Source organism: Triticum dicoccoides, chromosome 1B (assembly GCF_002162155.2).
Source record: "Triticum dicoccoides isolate Atlit2015 ecotype Zavitan chromosome 1B, WEW_v2.0, whole genome shotgun sequence".
NCBI classification, from domain to species: Eukaryota; Viridiplantae; Streptophyta; class Magnoliopsida; order Poales; family Poaceae; genus Triticum; species Triticum dicoccoides.
This window is the reverse complement of record NC_041381.1, coordinates 241,993,010-242,002,279: the sequence shown is the minus strand read 5'-3', so window position 1 is coordinate 242,002,279 and position 9,270 is coordinate 241,993,010. Positions and strand designations below refer to the sequence as shown.

Below are 9,270 nucleotides of genomic sequence, written 5' to 3'. Positions count from 1 at the left end.
TTCCTTGCGTGCAAAGATATAGTTGGTGGGTTTTAGCTGTCAGGGGGAAGAATCATTTTTTTACCCGTAATAAGGACGCACTTCCTTTCGTGTGAAGATGTAGCTGGTGGGTCCCAGCTGTCAGGGGAGAAAACATTATTTTTAGGGTAAAAAGGATGCAGTTGCATGCATGCGTCCATGGGCATGGTGCGTCCCCACTGTCAGCCTCTCCACGTCCAGTCATCTTCTGACGGCTCTCGTTTGTTGACCATGTTGACCATACCGTGCGGAGCGCACCAAGCCGGTAGACGACGGCGAGGCCCCAGACTGGAATGCCCCGGTGATGGAGAAGACGTGGTAGTGGAGTCGCAGATGGAGAGGAGTGGGAAACTTGATTGGTTCGGGTGCGGGGTGGGCCTACACTCGACAAAGAATAACAGGAGGTGCAGAGGAGTGGAGGGATGGCCTGGCCATCGGCGGGGTAGCATTTCGCCGCGAGGCGCGCAAAACTGTGCCGCTGAACGCTAGAGGCTGGAGCAGGCGGTCCCAGCAGCGCTGGGGGGAAGAAGACGAGAGATTGAAGAAGAATGCCGGTCATTGGATATAAATCCAACGCCTTGCTTAGGCTTCGACCTTTGTATTTTATTTTTTGCGAAAGTGCTTAGGCTTTGACCTACTGGCCCACATGTCAGCTAGTCCATTTGGTTTTTTAGTCCATTTGGTGGGCTGGTGAAACAATGATATAACATCTATGCATCTCATTTATATATTATGTTAGAATTTAAAGCCCATTTGCATTTTTCTTGAAATCCACAGACTTGCTGGGCTGGGTGAAAATATCATGTTGGGCTGGACGAAGAAATGTTATAAAAACATAAACACATGATTGCACGTCTATTACTGCAATGGTCAGTAAAATCTTTGCAAGTTTATGTACGCAATCACTAGGAGTTAACTTGCCAAGTTATATATAAACAATTATTATTATTTTGTAAGAACTTTCGATTTATGAAATAAAATGTCACTTTAATTTGATGAGTTAATAGGATGTTGGGTATTATGTTTTTTTAGGCTAGAGGTGGGATGGTTGAGTTGGTTCTAGGGAGAAGTACTGGGAGAAAACTTAGATGACATCGAAAAAGAAAGTGGGAGAAAATTCAGATATAGGATTAATAAAAACGAAAAATAAAGGAAGTGGGAAGGTCTATAAAATGGTTGGACGAATGACATGTTTAACGAAACCTTATGTTGTTTCTATTATATATATATACATCTGGGCTATTCTGTTACGCGTAACAGAATATTATTCTGTTACCCTTTTTGAACTGACGGTTTCAGGTGGTTGTACTGATGTTTTCGAAGCGGTTGAACTGATGCTTTCAGTTGTGTTTAACAGATCGTCTTCTTTAGTTTAAAACCTTTTTGTAATTGTTTTGTCAGAACGTGACGTGTAATATATCGTTGGAAAGCTTTTGACAACCATATTTCAAGTATATTGAACGTTTTTGCAAAATCATTATGGTTTAAGAGCAGTTTTGAAAAAACCATTTTTTTCAAAACCGAAAACGTGAATCGTATTTTGGACTCAATTTTCAAATGGTTTGTCGGAATTGAGGAAATAAGACGGTGTTGGAAAGCTGGTGAAAATCCGCATCTTCCATATATGTATTGTTTTTTCTAATTCTATATGATTTAAAAGTAATTTGAAAAACGGTGAAATTCTAGGCGAAACGTATTTTCACGATTTTTTGCAATCGGTTTGTCGGATTGACACAAATGATACGGCGTTGGAAAGCTATGGAAAATGCGCAACTTTTCCGTATAGAAATATTTTTCTAATTCCTTATGGTTTAAAAACGAATTTGAATACGGTCAAATTTGATTTTGAATGCGATTTTTTAAAAAAGTTTGTCGAAGTATGGCAAATAATATACCGTTGGATAGCTATCGAAAATGCAAAACTTAGTCATGGTGAATGTTTTCTCTACTTCGCAATCGTTTAAAAGTAATTTTGAATACGACATGACAGATCCTGCTGTTTTCTCGTCTGAAAAACAAAATAATCGTACTGATATATGTGTATGTTTGTACTGAGCTATTTTTTGTAGAGTAATTTTGAATGGTTCCGAAAAGGGATACTTGTACTGATGCTTTCATGGGTTTGTACTAAGCGTGTTTTCATTAACTAGACTTTGCTCTGTTTTTTGGGTAATGTTTTTCTCGTAAGTTTTCAACGGTTTACTGTATCATCGTCCCTGTACTTGGATGGTTTGTATTATCGAACTGAATGATATTTTATTCAAAAAGAAAATGTGTTTGTTTTTTTTGCTTTAACTCAACATTATTTTGACAATGTTGTTCTGAACTTCTCTCATTTTACAACTTGTACTGAGATACTTACTAAGCAGGATTTTCATGGGGTTTCTTTTTTTTGCTTGAACTTCACAGTTTGATTTTCTGTCATTTCTTTTATTCCGAACATACCACCGTTTTTAACTCGTACTGAGGTACTTACTACGCCCGAACTGGGGTGGCCGTCGCGTGTCTCGGCGTGTTTTGAACTCGATGATATTTTTTCATCAATTTACTGCCCATTTTTTTCATCACACTTGAGAGAGTGATTAATAGGTTTACTTACTGGCCAGTAACACATGAACTCCTCAGGCAATAATACATGAACTACTAGGAACATAAATTTTCATCGAGCACTTGAAAACATAAAAAATTACATAAAGAGAAGCATCGAAAAAATAACTCCCACATCCATCATATACTGGGAGCTTCCACTTGAATAGGAAAATTTGTTTATCCCGTAACTTCGTCAACAGTTTGAGCTTGCATGTTTTATATCATTGAACTGAATGATATTTTTTCAAAAAAAATAAATCATGTGTGTTCCCTTTTTTTTGTTGAACTCAATATTTTTTGCAACAATGTTTTGAACTTCTCTCATTTTGCGACTGGAACTTTTACCATTTGAATTTCTGTGTTTTCTTTTCGTCTGAGCTTTTTCCCCAAAGTTATCTGGTACGCCATGTTTGAACTTACAACTTTTGTAGTTGTGAACTTGTCATGTTTTTACAATGCCAAGCTAGCAAATAGTAGGAGATTAAGCCAGCGAAGGGGCTACAGTAATACAACAGTCAGATCGATAGCTAGCAGCAATAACAGTGGTTACCAACATATAAATGAACTTGTAACAAACTTGCACACGACCTGACAACACAATACACATATGGATGACCACACAGCGAGTAGATCCAAATAAAAATGTACGACCACGCAGGAGGTTGCATATGGATGAAGTGATGACCCATTTTTTCTCGTACCGAAGCTTCTCTATACTGAAGCTTGTTTCCAGAAATCATATCAGTGGGTTATTAAACACCTGCAACAACATCAAAAGAGAAACACTAGAAAAAGAGGACGCCACTATACAAGAACTATAGAGGACAGACCAACATAAATCCTCAAGCAATAATCGAGAGAGTTCACAATCTCCATGGAAGATGCCTATGAATTCACCATGGAAGGACCTCCCACTCCCCTGCACTATCTCCTTCCACTCCCTGCACACACACACACGGAGCAGAGAGAGGATGAGAGGGAGATGACTGCGCCGGATCGAGGACGGAGCAGAGGGTGGCCTGCATGCAACTCTTCTCCTGACCGGCTGTGGAGCGTGCTGTTGTACTGACGAGGCAAGTGTCCAAATATATCACCTAAATCAGTTCAAAGAATTTTACAAAAACAAGCAGGGAACAAAGACAAAAGTCATGTATGGCTATCAGGCACAACTTCTATATATAGAAGGATTAGTAAGGGTCTTAGGAATCGACTACATTATTTCAGTCAACTCAATCTTCATCAGTACTAGAATGACTGGACAAGAAGTTTAGATTTGTAGCAGCACATACACCAAACTTGCAGACTTTTTCTTCAACATTTTTAGGTGATTGCATCAAATAGTATGATTGGAAAAAATATTTCAGATTTGTAACAGCACACACACGATACTTACAGAATTTTATGGAAATGCACGAGTTCTGATTTATCAGTACATAGTTTTATGGAAATGCATGAGTTAACTTCTTCTAGGCACTATCTGGACATGGTGAAGACTAGCTAATGTAAGGATAGGCAGAGAACACTTAGTATTGAACTTTTTTCCAAGTATGTATTGAACTGATTTTTTTTCAATGAGCTGTTGTAGTATAGGTACTAGAGCTACCAGCATCTTTTTATATATCATGATAAAAGGCAAACAAACATGCATCATCTCCACCAGACCATTCTCTCATCATCTTCAGAACATACATACTAGAGAAAATTGAACTGAATATGGAAGAAATTTATACTTTTTTGGGACTGTATCATGTAATACCACATCCAGAAAGCATGCCAAGCGAAATGTATATTTATTTTTAGTTGAAGAACTAGCAGTCTTGCAGCACAACAGGCACATCATGGTGCTATTAACTAACTTACAGAGATCCTTTCTGCTTTGTAGTAGTACCTGAGGTTACAAGGGTCGGAAATTTACCATTTGACGGCCTTCACGCCACCAGCAGCGCCGGAGGCGACCTCGTGTCTCCTGCTGTCGACGGGGAACAGGAGCTGGATCCACGGGGAAGAAGGTGGTAGGAGCGCCTTATCTCTCCGATCTCTCACGGGAGGGCCATGCTCGACGTCGAGGTGCAGGGCGGTGGCAGAGGTGAATGGCCTGATTGCTGCATTGTCGCACGGCCCCGTGTGGCGGAGGTTAACGACTTGTGGTGGTAAGGGTGAACTGCTTGAGCATTGCGTCGTCAAACGGCCTTGTGTGGAGGCAGTGAATGGCCTAGGCGTTGCGCACAGAGAGCGCTAGGCACGAGGCCACAGCGGCTGCCGGCGACGATGGGTTGCACGAGCAGGGCAGAGCCCAGATCGAACTAACGTGGAGATGGGCGCCAGCGGGAAGCAGGGCTTGCACGACAGCGGGATGCGAGTCCCTTTTTTCCCATGCTTGCTCCATGACCTGATGGGGTGCGTCAGTGTCTTCAAAGTGGATGACATCGGAGGAGGGGCGGGAGCCAGGGGAAGACCTGTAGAAAAATCAGAAGAGAAATTTGAAGGAGAAGAAGATTACAAGTTTGCAACCATTGAAGAATTAAGTCCGTATGGCTAGTAGCTATGCATGTTTTAAGTTAAATCTCAGTGAAAGTAATTTTGTACTCCCCATGTAGTAATACCTGGACTTGCTGTCACATGTGTTCTTTATATCAATACTGGACTATTTTTATATATCTTTATAACAATACTGGACTATTTTTTGTTTTTTTGTATGGATTGTTTGTATAATACATACTGTACCACAGTATATCCTATAGATATTCTTCATCATAAAGGACCACAACAGCCATCATTTCAAAAATGAAGATAGAACGGAAAATAGAATTTACCTTTAGTCTTGACAGCGAGCCTCTCAAGATCATGATCTGCAAGGAAAAGAAGGGAGCAATATAGGTAAAAATATCATACAAATCAGATGAACTATCACATGCAATAGATTATTTTCTAATATGTGTACTGTTTGTATAATATATGAAGGATACAGTTCAAGTTTCAATCAGACAAAAAAATCAATATTTCTAATCTGCAACAAAGCATTTTTTTCCCGGGCAAGTGAAAATAGTGAGACATTGAACTCTATCTAACACACACCCGCCCTATTTTTTTGTTTATGGCTGAACTGATAGTATAATACATTGTGAGTTGCTAATAGTGTTTTTTTCTCCTATAAGAAACATGTTCTTTTCTTCGTATGATATGTAAAACTGAACTATTTCTCCAACACACATCAAACAATTCCCATTGTTCTCTATGAACTGAGGAAAGAATAAATAGTGACCCACTAGTAATCTACTGATGTTTGACACCGGAAACATGTTCTTCTCCACTTTAGGCATTAAGAAAAACATGTGTAGAGCACAAGTGCACCACGAGGTCAGCGTCAGGTTTGATTATGGAGGAGCACACGATCTAGAAAAAATGTATGGGGGAAGGGAACTTGCTACCGGTTGTGAGAGAGAGAGGAGGCACCTACTGCTGGTTGAGAAGGAGCGCTCCAGCAGGGACTCGTGTCCCTGGTCATCCGCTCTGCTGCGAAAGACGGCACTCCAACGTGGACTTGCAGGGGAGGACCTCGGGGGTGGAGGGAGAGGAGGTGAGCCATGGAGGAAGGGGCTGGGTGGCGACTCGCTAGGGGAGGTGTTGGGTGAGGCTGTATTCGTACCAAAATGACAGAACAAGTAGTTGGATTAGCCAATATCTGAGAGACCAATAATATTTGTACAATTCAATCTCACATCAACAAAATGAGATAGGACAGTAACAATTTATATACCAATGTAGTATCAGCTCGTCTATCAAATTGTTGTAGTAGTCCATGCCCTCAAGGTTTGTCTGTCCTATTCCATCTACAAAATGTGGTACCAAGAATCAGAAATTATTCAAAAAGTAATTACAGTCTACTTTTAGTTGCATACACTTGTACACTACTAGTACTTACCAGGGAGTAACGTGAGGACAAGAAATGAGAATCTGTATGCATCCCAAATCCATCTTGTGCATACGCTTTATATCTTCCCGAGATCCAAGGATTTGCTTACGTATAAAATCAAAGAAACTGACGGACTTCATCAACCCGCAGTCTGTCTGAACTCTTTGAATTTCAGAGATAACAACTCTTTTCACGCGCAATTAGTTCTTACCTTTTTGTAATGATGGTACTGATCTGTTTGCAATGATGGTACTGATCTTCTGAAACATATGTTGTGGACCCTTCAGACGAGTGACCTGCCATCGCAAACTTAGGATATTGGATTTATCTCCAAGATTAGACAGTAAATCAAGTGGCCTTCTACTGATTGCTTAAGCGTTTGTGCATGTAAACTTATTTGCTGAACTGCTACAATTTTTCTGCTCCGCACTTACTACCTCTCAAGGGTGTACTGATATCAAACCTCTAAAAAAATATGTATAGTTTACGTCCATGGCAGCAGTGTGTAGCAGTCGAGCATGTAGTGCATGTGCTGGCTGCCAAAACTGTTTGTGGTGCCGCTATTGCAGAAAGCATGCTGGCCAACATCGCCGGCAAGCTTCCATAGAATTGAGACTTGTAGAATTCAAACTAATAAAAAGATGTTGAATCCATCAGTGATCATGCATCACCTTGGACTGTTGTATGTGCTCGACTTGGACAACTGTGCAACGCTTGGTGAAGATGGTGGCTGTGATTCTACTTGGACTGATGTCCGCGCTCCACTTGGACGGCTGCCAGTAACCATGGTGGACGAACTCCTGGCCGAGGGTGGCCAAGGCGACCACCAGGAACTGTAGGTGGCCGTGCTTGTTCTCGGCAGTGAACTCACACGAGGAGGAGGTGATGACGGGAAGCAGGGATCACGGGTGGCCTTCATCTCGCCACCGGATACGGGGTGCTCGCGCTCATGGACGCCAAGGCCGGGATCGACAGCAAAACAGGAGACTAGTGAAATCGAGCTATTCGTCGAGCTGCTGAAACATTTTTACATAGCTAACAGTGGACAAAGATAAAAAAATATGAGTTTCCTTAAACATAACCAAAACAAGCATTTGAATTGGTTATGTACCTCCACTCAAAGAGAGCTTGGACTTGCTACTATTCTTTGTCTAACTGCCAACAGAAGATTGATGTAAAGCATTACAACAAGTCCCCGTCCCCTCGATGCTGGCCCTACACGATGGCACGACAAGTTCTAGTAGCAGCTCGCTGCTCATACCTGCTCGCCAGCTTTATGCCTCGTCTTGCTGCTGCCTCAAGACACTTTGCCACTTACTACTTATCTCCGGCAGTACCCTGCACACACACACACACACACCACCGGCCACCAGTTAACACATATCCACACACACACACACACACACACACACACACACACACACACACAGAAGCAGCCATCTTAATTCCATATTCTTTGTACAAATCCAAGCACATCTTGGGGATCAGGCCCTCCTCGACCTGAAGCTTGTTCAGCATGTAGTATGCGATTTGGTAGATACAAGTAGTATGAGCACACGAATTCTGTAGCATGAAAACAGAGGATTGGTGTAAGTTTATTACTGTACTACTGTACTTACCTTGGATGTTCTTGCGGCAGGCTAAGTTGATCCCTAAGCTTAGTGGGTAGAGGGTATCATCCATGTCTGAAAACGCATGCCAAGAAACAATTGAGGGGTTCAGAAAGAAAGTTTTGGCAGAGAACTCCATGATCGAAATATAGCAGTGCAATGAAAGAGACGTCAATTATTGACGTACCAAACAGCAAGCAATCAAATTTGGCCCGTTTGCGTAGGAGTAGGACTCCATCTTCGCAGTCGGACAGTGCCTGCAACAGAGTTTGTCCCGACAGAGGTTATGAGCTTGAGAAATGATGCAGATAAAACAAAGGGAGCAAACTAGATTATTGAGCTAGCATTAGCATGTCAGTGACCCAACAAGTAGCAAAAAAGAGATGGAAGATCGAGGCAAAAACAAGAACCGAGCCAAGCAGCTCTGGCATGCAAGTACCTAGACGATGAACGGAAGAGTGGAAGACAGAGCACCAGCTGCAAACACACAACGCAGGTGAGGTTAGTGGATGCCATTTCGCCTAGCTAGGCCTCTCTATTTATAGAACAAAGATGATCAGAGTCGCAACTCTTTCGCAGCCACACACCTCATTGTCTACACAACCAGGACTGCATCTTATGCACATTATGGACTGATGATGTAGCAGCACAGAAAACTAAATTTGCTTGCTGATGTGTACAGATGTAGCAGCACAGAGATGTGTACTGATGTACCTTTACTGCTGGATTCTGAAAACATGTGCTTGCTGTCTTGTTGAACGGCCCGGGGTGGCCACAGTGAACGGCTGGGGTGCTACATCAACGGAGGCTCACCAACGGGAGGAGGTAGCGTGGTGGAGGGATTGGAGTGAGCTGGGTCAGCAGTAGGAGTGGATGAGCGCAGCCCCCATCGGAGGAACTGGAGGAAGTGCTGAACAACAATGGAGGTGAGGAGGTGCTCGGCTGGCGGCGGAGCAAGGAGAGATAGCGGCAGCGCGGGGAGGACGTGGTGGCGACGGGTGGTTCTGGGCGACGCGATCTGGTGCAGGGCAACCGCGGCGGCTCGATCCGTGGTTGGAGTGTGGGGAGGCGGCCGGAGCCGAGGGAGAGGGTGGGGGCAGCGGCTGGAGCCGAGGGAGAGGGTGGGGGCAGCGACCGGAG

At 42.8% G+C, this 9,270-nt stretch overlaps 1 long non-coding RNA gene across 16 annotated transcripts; it reads right to left on the bottom strand.

Moving 5' to 3' along the window:
* Positions 1-3,168: 3,168 nt before the first annotated feature.
* Positions 3,169-9,264, bottom strand: LOC119330059. Of its 16 annotated transcripts, XR_005159885.1 has the most exons (14): positions 8,845-9,264; positions 8,570-8,607; positions 8,318-8,387; positions 8,140-8,205; positions 7,782-7,858; positions 7,632-7,675; positions 7,192-7,555; positions 6,732-6,816; positions 6,530-6,646; positions 6,365-6,437; positions 6,065-6,241; positions 5,421-5,456; positions 4,523-5,063; positions 3,169-3,701 (listed from the first exon to the last, which is right to left on the bottom strand). It is a non-coding gene; the product is annotated as an uncharacterized LOC119330059 (long non-coding RNA). The 16 variants fall into 16 exon arrangements; XR_005159875.1 differs by having other exon boundaries at positions 7,782-8,205; XR_005159876.1 differs by having other exon boundaries at positions 7,632-8,020.
* Positions 9,265-9,270: the final 6 nt, after the last annotated feature.